At 41.5% G+C, this 7,879-nt stretch overlaps 1 non-coding gene across 1 annotated transcript; it reads left to right on the forward strand.

The window, feature by feature from the left end:
- Window positions 1–4,453: 4,453 nt before the first annotated feature.
- Window positions 4,454–4,557, forward strand: LOC114007324 (U6 spliceosomal RNA). The gene has a single exon (XR_003548943.1). It is a non-coding gene; the product is annotated as a U6 spliceosomal RNA (small nuclear RNA).
- The last annotated feature ends 3,322 nt before the right edge of the window (window positions 4,558–7,879 follow it).

Here is a 7,879-nt window from a genome sequence, read left to right on the forward strand (position 1 = left end):
TTGGCCATGTGGCAGTGTCCAGCACCTTAACTACCATGCCACCTATTGGTCCCCCAATTCTTTTTTTTTTAAGAATTAATTTCTTTTTATTTAACTTTATTTATTTATTTTAATTTGACTAGAGAGTGACAGAGAGAGAAAAAGATAGAGGAAGAAAGCAAAAAACCAAGCCACCAGGTCTAGGACTTGAACCATGGTCGGCCATGTGGGAGTCCAGCATCCTGAATAACCCTGTCACCTACCAGCCCCAAACACGTCCAATTCTAAGCCTATAGCATGGGTGAAAAATCTTGGTGAACTGTTTATCTTACCAAAGTTTTTTTCTTTTCTTTACTTCAAGTATGGGTGGCATGCATTTTCTTGTTTGTCCCAGGTCCCTCCAGTCCCGGTGATCTACAGCGTTCATTTCTATCATCTCCCTGTCCCATGAAAGCTTACTTTTTGACTTCTATTGAGGTATCTTTCAGGGGCTCCTTTCCAATTTACTTCTCGTATCTAGGATAGATCAGAGATTCCCTCTGAAGCAAAACAGAACATTTATTTATTTGTCTTAACATCTATTTTTTATTGTGGTACAAAGTACATAAACAGAACATTTATAGATTGATGGGAGTAGGTGGTATAACCCATGCTAGGGAGAAGGTAGAGGAGTATCTTCTCTTGGAAATCAGATCTTGTAAAAGACAGTGTTTGGCTAAGATGATTAAAAAAGAGGAACCCATTGTGGTGGTACATAGGTAACGCCACCACTCGGAAGGCTAGAAGCTGCATGGGAGGCCCAGGTTCAGTTCTGGAACCAATTTGAATATGTTGCGTACAGTTGTGTGTGCCTGTGATCCCAGCTACTGGGAGGCTGGGGCAAGAGAATTGAGAAGCAGTGAGACTGACAAAAATATCTATTTCTGACTCTCTCTCTCTTTATCGCTTCCTCTCTCTCTTAAAGAAAAAGAGAGGGGAACCAGCAGTTAGCGTAATGGCTATGTCGCTGGACTCCCACGTAGTTGACCGTGGTTCGTGTCCCGGACCCGGTGGCTTAAAACTCACGCCAGGCACATGTGCGTGCATGCCCAAGATCCTGAGAGGAGAATGGAGAAGAAGGGATTGCGTCATGACCATCCCACCTGGAGGGTGATTTCTCGCTTTCTGTCTCTATGTCTCTCTGTCTGTCTGGCGAGCGCACGTGCCCTACAGTGAAAATCTCTCTCAAAAAAAAAAAAAAAAGAAAAAGAGAGAAAGACAGTAGGGAATATGCTGTTCACATTGAAGCCTGCAATTACACCTCTACCCTGAAGATTGACCAAAGAAACATCGAATAAAAGAATCTCTCTTTTTTTTTTTTTTGAGAGAGAGAGATTTTTGCTATAGGGTGCATGCACTAACCGGAGAGACAGAAAGCAAGAAATTACCTGCTCCAGGAGGGTGGGAATGCCACAATCCCTTCTCCTCCATTCTCCTCTCAGGATTTTGGACATGCATGTACTTGTGCCTGGCGTGAATTTTAAGCCACCGGGTCTGGATGCGAATGTGGTTGACTACGTGGGAATCCAGAGACGTAACCATCACACCATCTGCTGGTCAAAAAAGGATCCATTATTAAACCAGTTACCTGCCGGCTAACTCGAGTTTAATACAGCTGGGAAAACTCTAGGAGCATGTATAAAATACATACCTCAGCATTACCCCACTGAGAGAGCTCCTGTCAATCATAGACTAATGGCTGTGGAGGTGGCGAGGGGAGTAAATAAGCATCGCCATCCCCAATACCCTGGCAACTCCTGCTGTGGAAGTGGCATGATAAAGCCCTCAGGCCAAGAAGAGCAGATGTCATAGTTGCAAGTTGGCATGGGCGCACCAAAGGGGGTTGAGGGGAAGGTCAATGCACTATATCATCTGCTGCAGGGCTGTGTTATTTTGTCCTCTATCATTCCAATTCCTTTGAAGTCAAGTTCTAAAAGTCAGTACTATCCCACAAATACCTGCCTTAGGAAAATGTGCAAGTATTTTTCCAGGGCCTTGGTAGTAGTTTGCTATGGCTGCCATAACAAAGTTCTGCAGACTGGGCGGCTTACAAAACAAAAATGCATTTTCTTAGTCCTGGAGGTTGCACGTCAGAGATCAAGATGTCCTCAGGGCTGGTTTTTTTTCTGAGGTCTCTTTTGGATTGCAGATGGCCATATTTTTCCTTGTGTCCTCACAAGGTCTTTCCTCTATATATGCCTGTGTCCTAATCTTCTCATCTTATAAGGACATCAGCCATATTGAATTAGGACCCACACAAATTATCCCATTTTACCTTAATTACCTCTTTAAAGACCCAACCCTCAAATATAGTCATATTCTGATGTACTGAAGGTTAGGATTTCAACAGAGAAATTTTGCAGAGACACAGTTCAGCCCATAACAGGTATATATTTTTATTTAAAATGGAATTATTTGGTCAAAGAATTTTAAATTCTAATAAATGGGCCAAATTACATCAAAGAGTGGCAGAATATGCCAACCCCAAATATCCCACTTTGGCATAAGGATTATTTTGAGCTGAAAACACTTAGAAAACAGCAATTATAAGAATGTTCTGACCCCCTCCCCTTTCTTTCTGAAAACAAGAGATAAAGCTCCCATGTGAAAGATGTTCTCCTACGCTAGGAAAAAGAAACAGTCTTATCAGCAGAGACAGGGATTTGAGGCTAAAGAATTCTGTACAAACAAACCTTCTTAAAATAACTCTTCTCTGGGACTAGCAGATGGCATAATGGTTATGTTGCTGGGCTCCCCTGTGGCCAAACGCAGTTTGAGTCTCAGACCCTGAGGCTTGAAACTCAGACCAGGTGCATGTGCGTGTGTATCCAAACTCCTCAGAGGAGAAAGGAGAAGGGACTGTGGCATGGCCACCCACTGAGGGGTGATTTCTTGGTTTTTATCTTTCTCTGTCTTTCTAGTGAGCGTACACGTCCTATAGCAAAATTCTGTCTCTGAAAAAAAAAAAAAAGAAAAGAAAAAAAATATGCCCTTCACTTCCTTTAGCTTCTCCATATATTTCAGTTACTCTTCCACAACTGTCCCTCTTTGCCATGCTAGTGTGAATGAATTTAGGTTTTGCTACTTCTTTGAGTCTTCATTTCATTATGAGGGCTCCTATGTCACATAAAACTTTTATTATTGGGTTGTTGGGAAAGTCATGACACATTTTTTTTCATAGAAAAACAGAAAAAATACATCATGACTTACTCCATGACCTAATATTAAATAAATATGTGATTTTTCCAGTTAATTTGTCTTGTGTCAATTGAATTCTCAGGCCTCACTGGGAATCCTAAGAGGGTAGAGATAGTTTTACCTCCCCTACACCATTCTATGTAAGATTACTAATTTTATTTATTTATTTATTTTTAAGTTTGCTATAGGATGCATACACTCACGAGAGAGAGAGAGAGAGAGAGAGAGAGAAACAGCAAGGGAGAGAAAGTGAAAAATCACCCACTGTGGGGATGTCCACGCGGTAGTCTCTTCTCCCTCATTCTCCTCTCAGGATTTTGAACATGCATGCACATGCACCTGGCATATTTTTCAAGCTGCCTGCTCTGGGACTCAAACTGCAGTCAGCCGTGTGAGATACAGCCACCTTAACCTCTGGATCCAGTCACCTGTTGGCATGGTAATTTTCATTTCACCCAGCAGTGTCTGAGATTACTTCTTTCCATGCCCTTCCCAACTCTGATATTATCCACTTTTTAAAAATTTGTTAATCAGTTGAAAAGAATGGCATCTCTGTTTTAATTTTCATTTGCCTGCTTACTGGTGAGACTGAGAGTCTTTAAATGTTTTTATTGACCATTCAAATTTCCTCCTGTCTATATTCTTTTCTCTATTTTCTCTTGAGTCATTTGTCCTTTTCTTATTAAATTTTTATTCTTTTAAAATGTCTGTCATGTGGGACCATCAGATGACATAATGGCTATGTCCTTGAACTCCCATGTAGTTGACTGCAGTTCGAATCCCGGACCTGGTGGCTTAAACTCACGCTGGGCACATGTGTGTGTGTGCTCAAGATCCTGAGAGGAGAATGGAGGAGAAGGGATCATGGCGTGGTCATCCCCCTTGGGGGCTGATTCCTCATTTTCTCTCTGTCTCTCTGCCTCTCTCTGTCTTTCTGGTGAGCACACATGCCCTATAGCAAAATAATAAAATAAAAAAAAACTCTCCAAAAAAATGTGTGTGTGTGTGTGTATATAATATATATATATTTATATATAATCCGTCATGTGACACTTCCCAGAGAAATTGGGAGCAGGGGCAAAAATATGTATCATGGAGCCAGCAACGGTGTGGCAGTTAAGGTGGTGGATTCCCCCATGACTGACCATAGTTCGACTCTCAGACCCAGCAGCTTGATAAATCACAACAAATAAATAAATAGATAAATAAAAAAATGTTTAAAATAAAATAAAATGTGGTGCTCCCTTTGGCAGCACATATACTAAAATTGGAACGATACAGAGATTAGCATGGTCCCTGCTCAAGGAAGACATCCAAATTTGTGAAGCGTCCCATAGTTTTACTGATTGTACTCTATGATAGAGACTGAAAGACTGGAGGACATAGAAGCATTGAAAAATTTTATGGACACTAGAGACAAAGTGGAAGGACAGTGTGGGAGCAGAAGAGCATAGGAAAGGATATTTGGGGAAAAAATAGAGAGGTAAGATATTTGTGAGACACAGATATGGTTTGTTATCTGTTGATGAGGATGTGTATAGTATTCTCAACCGGACTGGACTGAGGTGTATATCATGCTAGGTAACGTCTCACTACAATCCAAATGATGTATAGCAATTGAATGTATAAATAATAACAATAATAATAATGAATAAAAAATGCAAAAAAAAGAAAAGACAGTGCTAGAAAAGGTGAAGCAAGAAGACTTCAAAGATAAAGAAAACCCAAATTACCCTGATGTAGTAGAAAAGATGCCATCCTAACTGTTTTTTCACAAATTAGTCTATAAAAATTAAATAGTAGATGCTGCAATAAATTTTTCCATACAATGCAAAAAAATTTTCAATTAAAAAATAATAAAATGTGTGTCACTATACCAACTTTTTGATATATGTGCTACTGACATATTCTCATTGACAGTCACTTGTCTTTAAATTTTATTTATGTGCATTTTTGCCATATAGTTTTACATTTTAATGTGGTTACCTGTGTCCTGGATCTGCTTTCTTCTCATCTTCTCAAGGACATTTTGCTCAGTGTATAATCCCCTTATCCTTCCAGCATCCACCTCTCACTCTCTATGAATCATTGTGACAGATGAGAAACACACTCTAGTATGTCCCACTTGTTATAACTTCTCCTTGACCCTTCATCTTTCTCCAACTACTTTCGTTCTGCTTTGCTTCATAGCAAAGAGAAGTTTTTCATTCTCTCTACTTTTTCACCACCTCCATTCATCAACCTCTTCAGTCTGGCCTATGTGATCACCCTTCCACTGGAATTGCTCTTGCTGAGGGCATTGTGACCTTCATAGGGCCGGCTGTAGTCACAACCTAGAGACCCTGTCTCCAGCTAATGGAGACTTAGCTCCAGCTGACTGTGGCTAAGTGGCAATGAGAGCTCAAGGATGAGAGACCTGCTAGTTTTTCAAAAGAAGGAGCGAATTTGTATTGGGTTGTTGGAAAAGTTTTTCTGTGCAAAAGTGCATCATGACTTTTCCGACAACGCAGTATATTAGTTAGAATGATGCCGTGAGTAGTGACTTGAAACAATAGCTTAAATGAAGTAGAGGTATAGTTCTCTCTCACAAAAAGAGGCCTGGGGAGTGTACAGTCCAGGCTTCCTGGGACTTCAGTGGAATCAGGGACCCAGGTTTCTTCTAACTTGTTGCTCGACTTGGTATGGATTCCATTCTTGAGGTAATTTCATGGCTCAATGGACTCATGGCGTTCCATCCATTGCCTCCTCATTCTAGCAACAGGAAGAAAAAAAGGAAAAGAAAGTGTCTGACTGGTCTTTTTCGAAAGAACTATTTTTTTATTAGTTATTATTATTTATTTTTTAATTTGACCAGAGAGAGACAGAGAGAGCAAGAGACAAAGAAAGTGAGAAAGCAAGCCACTAGGCCTGGGACTCAAACCACAGTTGGACATGTGAAAGTCTAGCGCCCAGACCACCATGCCACCTGCTGGCTCCCAGACTGGTCTTTTGTAAAGTGATTTCCTGGAAGCTCTATGCCTTTCCTGTTTCATTTCATTGGCCAGAACTTTATAGCGTAGTTACTCCTAGCCACAAAGGAGGCTGGGAAGTGTAATCTTTATTCTAGGTAGACAAGTGCCTAGCTAAGAAGGGGAGGATGTATATTGGAGTTTTAAACTAGGAGTCTTTGCCAGAGCTGGTTTTTTTTTTTTTTTTTTTTTTTTTCTGTGAAATTCCCAAATGTTAACACCATGACAGCCAAACAAAGCATGTCTACCACCTGGTTTCAGTGGAAGAGCTGCCAGTTTGGGGGACCCTGCTTAGAGAAGCAAATATGGATGGAATGCATTTGTGTGATATGTGGTGCAGCTGGCAAGTGAGGATGGTGAGGATCACAAACAGATGAAGGTTGGGAGGGTTAAGATAGGGCGTGCAAACAGGAGTATGTTCAGGTAGTCTGGGAAGCAGAGTCCGGGAGCACTGTGCAGGTGGGCTTTGGAGAAAGGGTAAAGAGATATAGCCCTTCCTTGTACATCCAAGGAGTGCTCGGGACATTGGTGGGCACGGGGGCGGGGGGGATCCCTCACTTCCCTTACCTTTAGGTCTAAGCAATTATTCCAGGGGGTATGATTTCCATCCTCTTTGAACGGTGAAGTCTCTCTCTGTCTGCTTTCTGACCTTTACCAAAGGTACCCTCTCTGGAGTGATAAGTGAGACCGTGCCAGACCTGAACTCCCCAAGAGCTCACCAGCCCTCTCCAATCCACTCACCGATCCCCTCTCATCACTCTCTTAGAGTCGCTCTGTAGATATGAACTTAGCCAAGGCTCAGGTTCCATGACAGTTCCCCTCTAAATGGCCAAGCCTGCCAGTCATGCTAGACCTTCTTGCCATGAGAGGTACTGGGTTATGATGGAAAAGGTGATAGGTTTGCAAGCAGACTTCTCTCGCTTGAATTCCTGCACCATTGCTTACTAGCTAAATGGACTACAAAAACCTTTACAAGCATAAATTGGGGCTAACAGTGTTCTTACCTACTTTGCATAGGTTGTTGACGGATTCATGGGGATTGCTTATGTGAAAGGCCTTTGTTAAAAGGGGGGAAAAAACTTGAAACAGTTCTACATATGTTGGGAAAGTCATGACCCATTTTTGTGTTGAAAAACAAAACAAAACAAAAAACCACTTTCCCAACAACAGATTTCAGTAAAGATTCTCTATATTCATCCACATGTTCAAAATTAATGACTTTATTGACACAAACTTTGCAATAGAAAGTGTTACCCTAACAATATAGTAAGAATCAGTTTCTGTCTCATACACACATGAAAAAAATTACCAGACAAATTTTCAATAACAAGGTTTAATTTTGGATCACTGTCTCAGTGAAATCCAGATTGTTCCAAGGAGGGCCTGATCACTTGCCCTTCATTCTGTTCTCCTCCAGAAGGGAGAGAGCATTTTTGTATAAGACCGGGACACCTTTTCAAGTTGATAGATTCCAAACAACGTGCAGCAGTGAACCGATGCAAAAACGACCTTGTAAAGAGAAGCTGGCTTAGCCTGTGGCTGAGAGCACAACAGTGGGCGAAGGAACACCTCGTGCAAACACACACATGCACTGGAACAAAGAGCCCTTGAACTTGCAGGATCACTGCCAGCCTCTGGCAGTGGGGGCTCCTGCT

Source organism: Tupaia chinensis, unplaced genomic scaffold (assembly GCF_000334495.1).
Source record: "Tupaia chinensis unplaced genomic scaffold, TupChi_1.0 Scaffold000154_1, whole genome shotgun sequence".
In the NCBI taxonomy this organism is placed as follows: domain Eukaryota; kingdom Metazoa; phylum Chordata; class Mammalia; order Scandentia; family Tupaiidae; genus Tupaia; species Tupaia belangeri.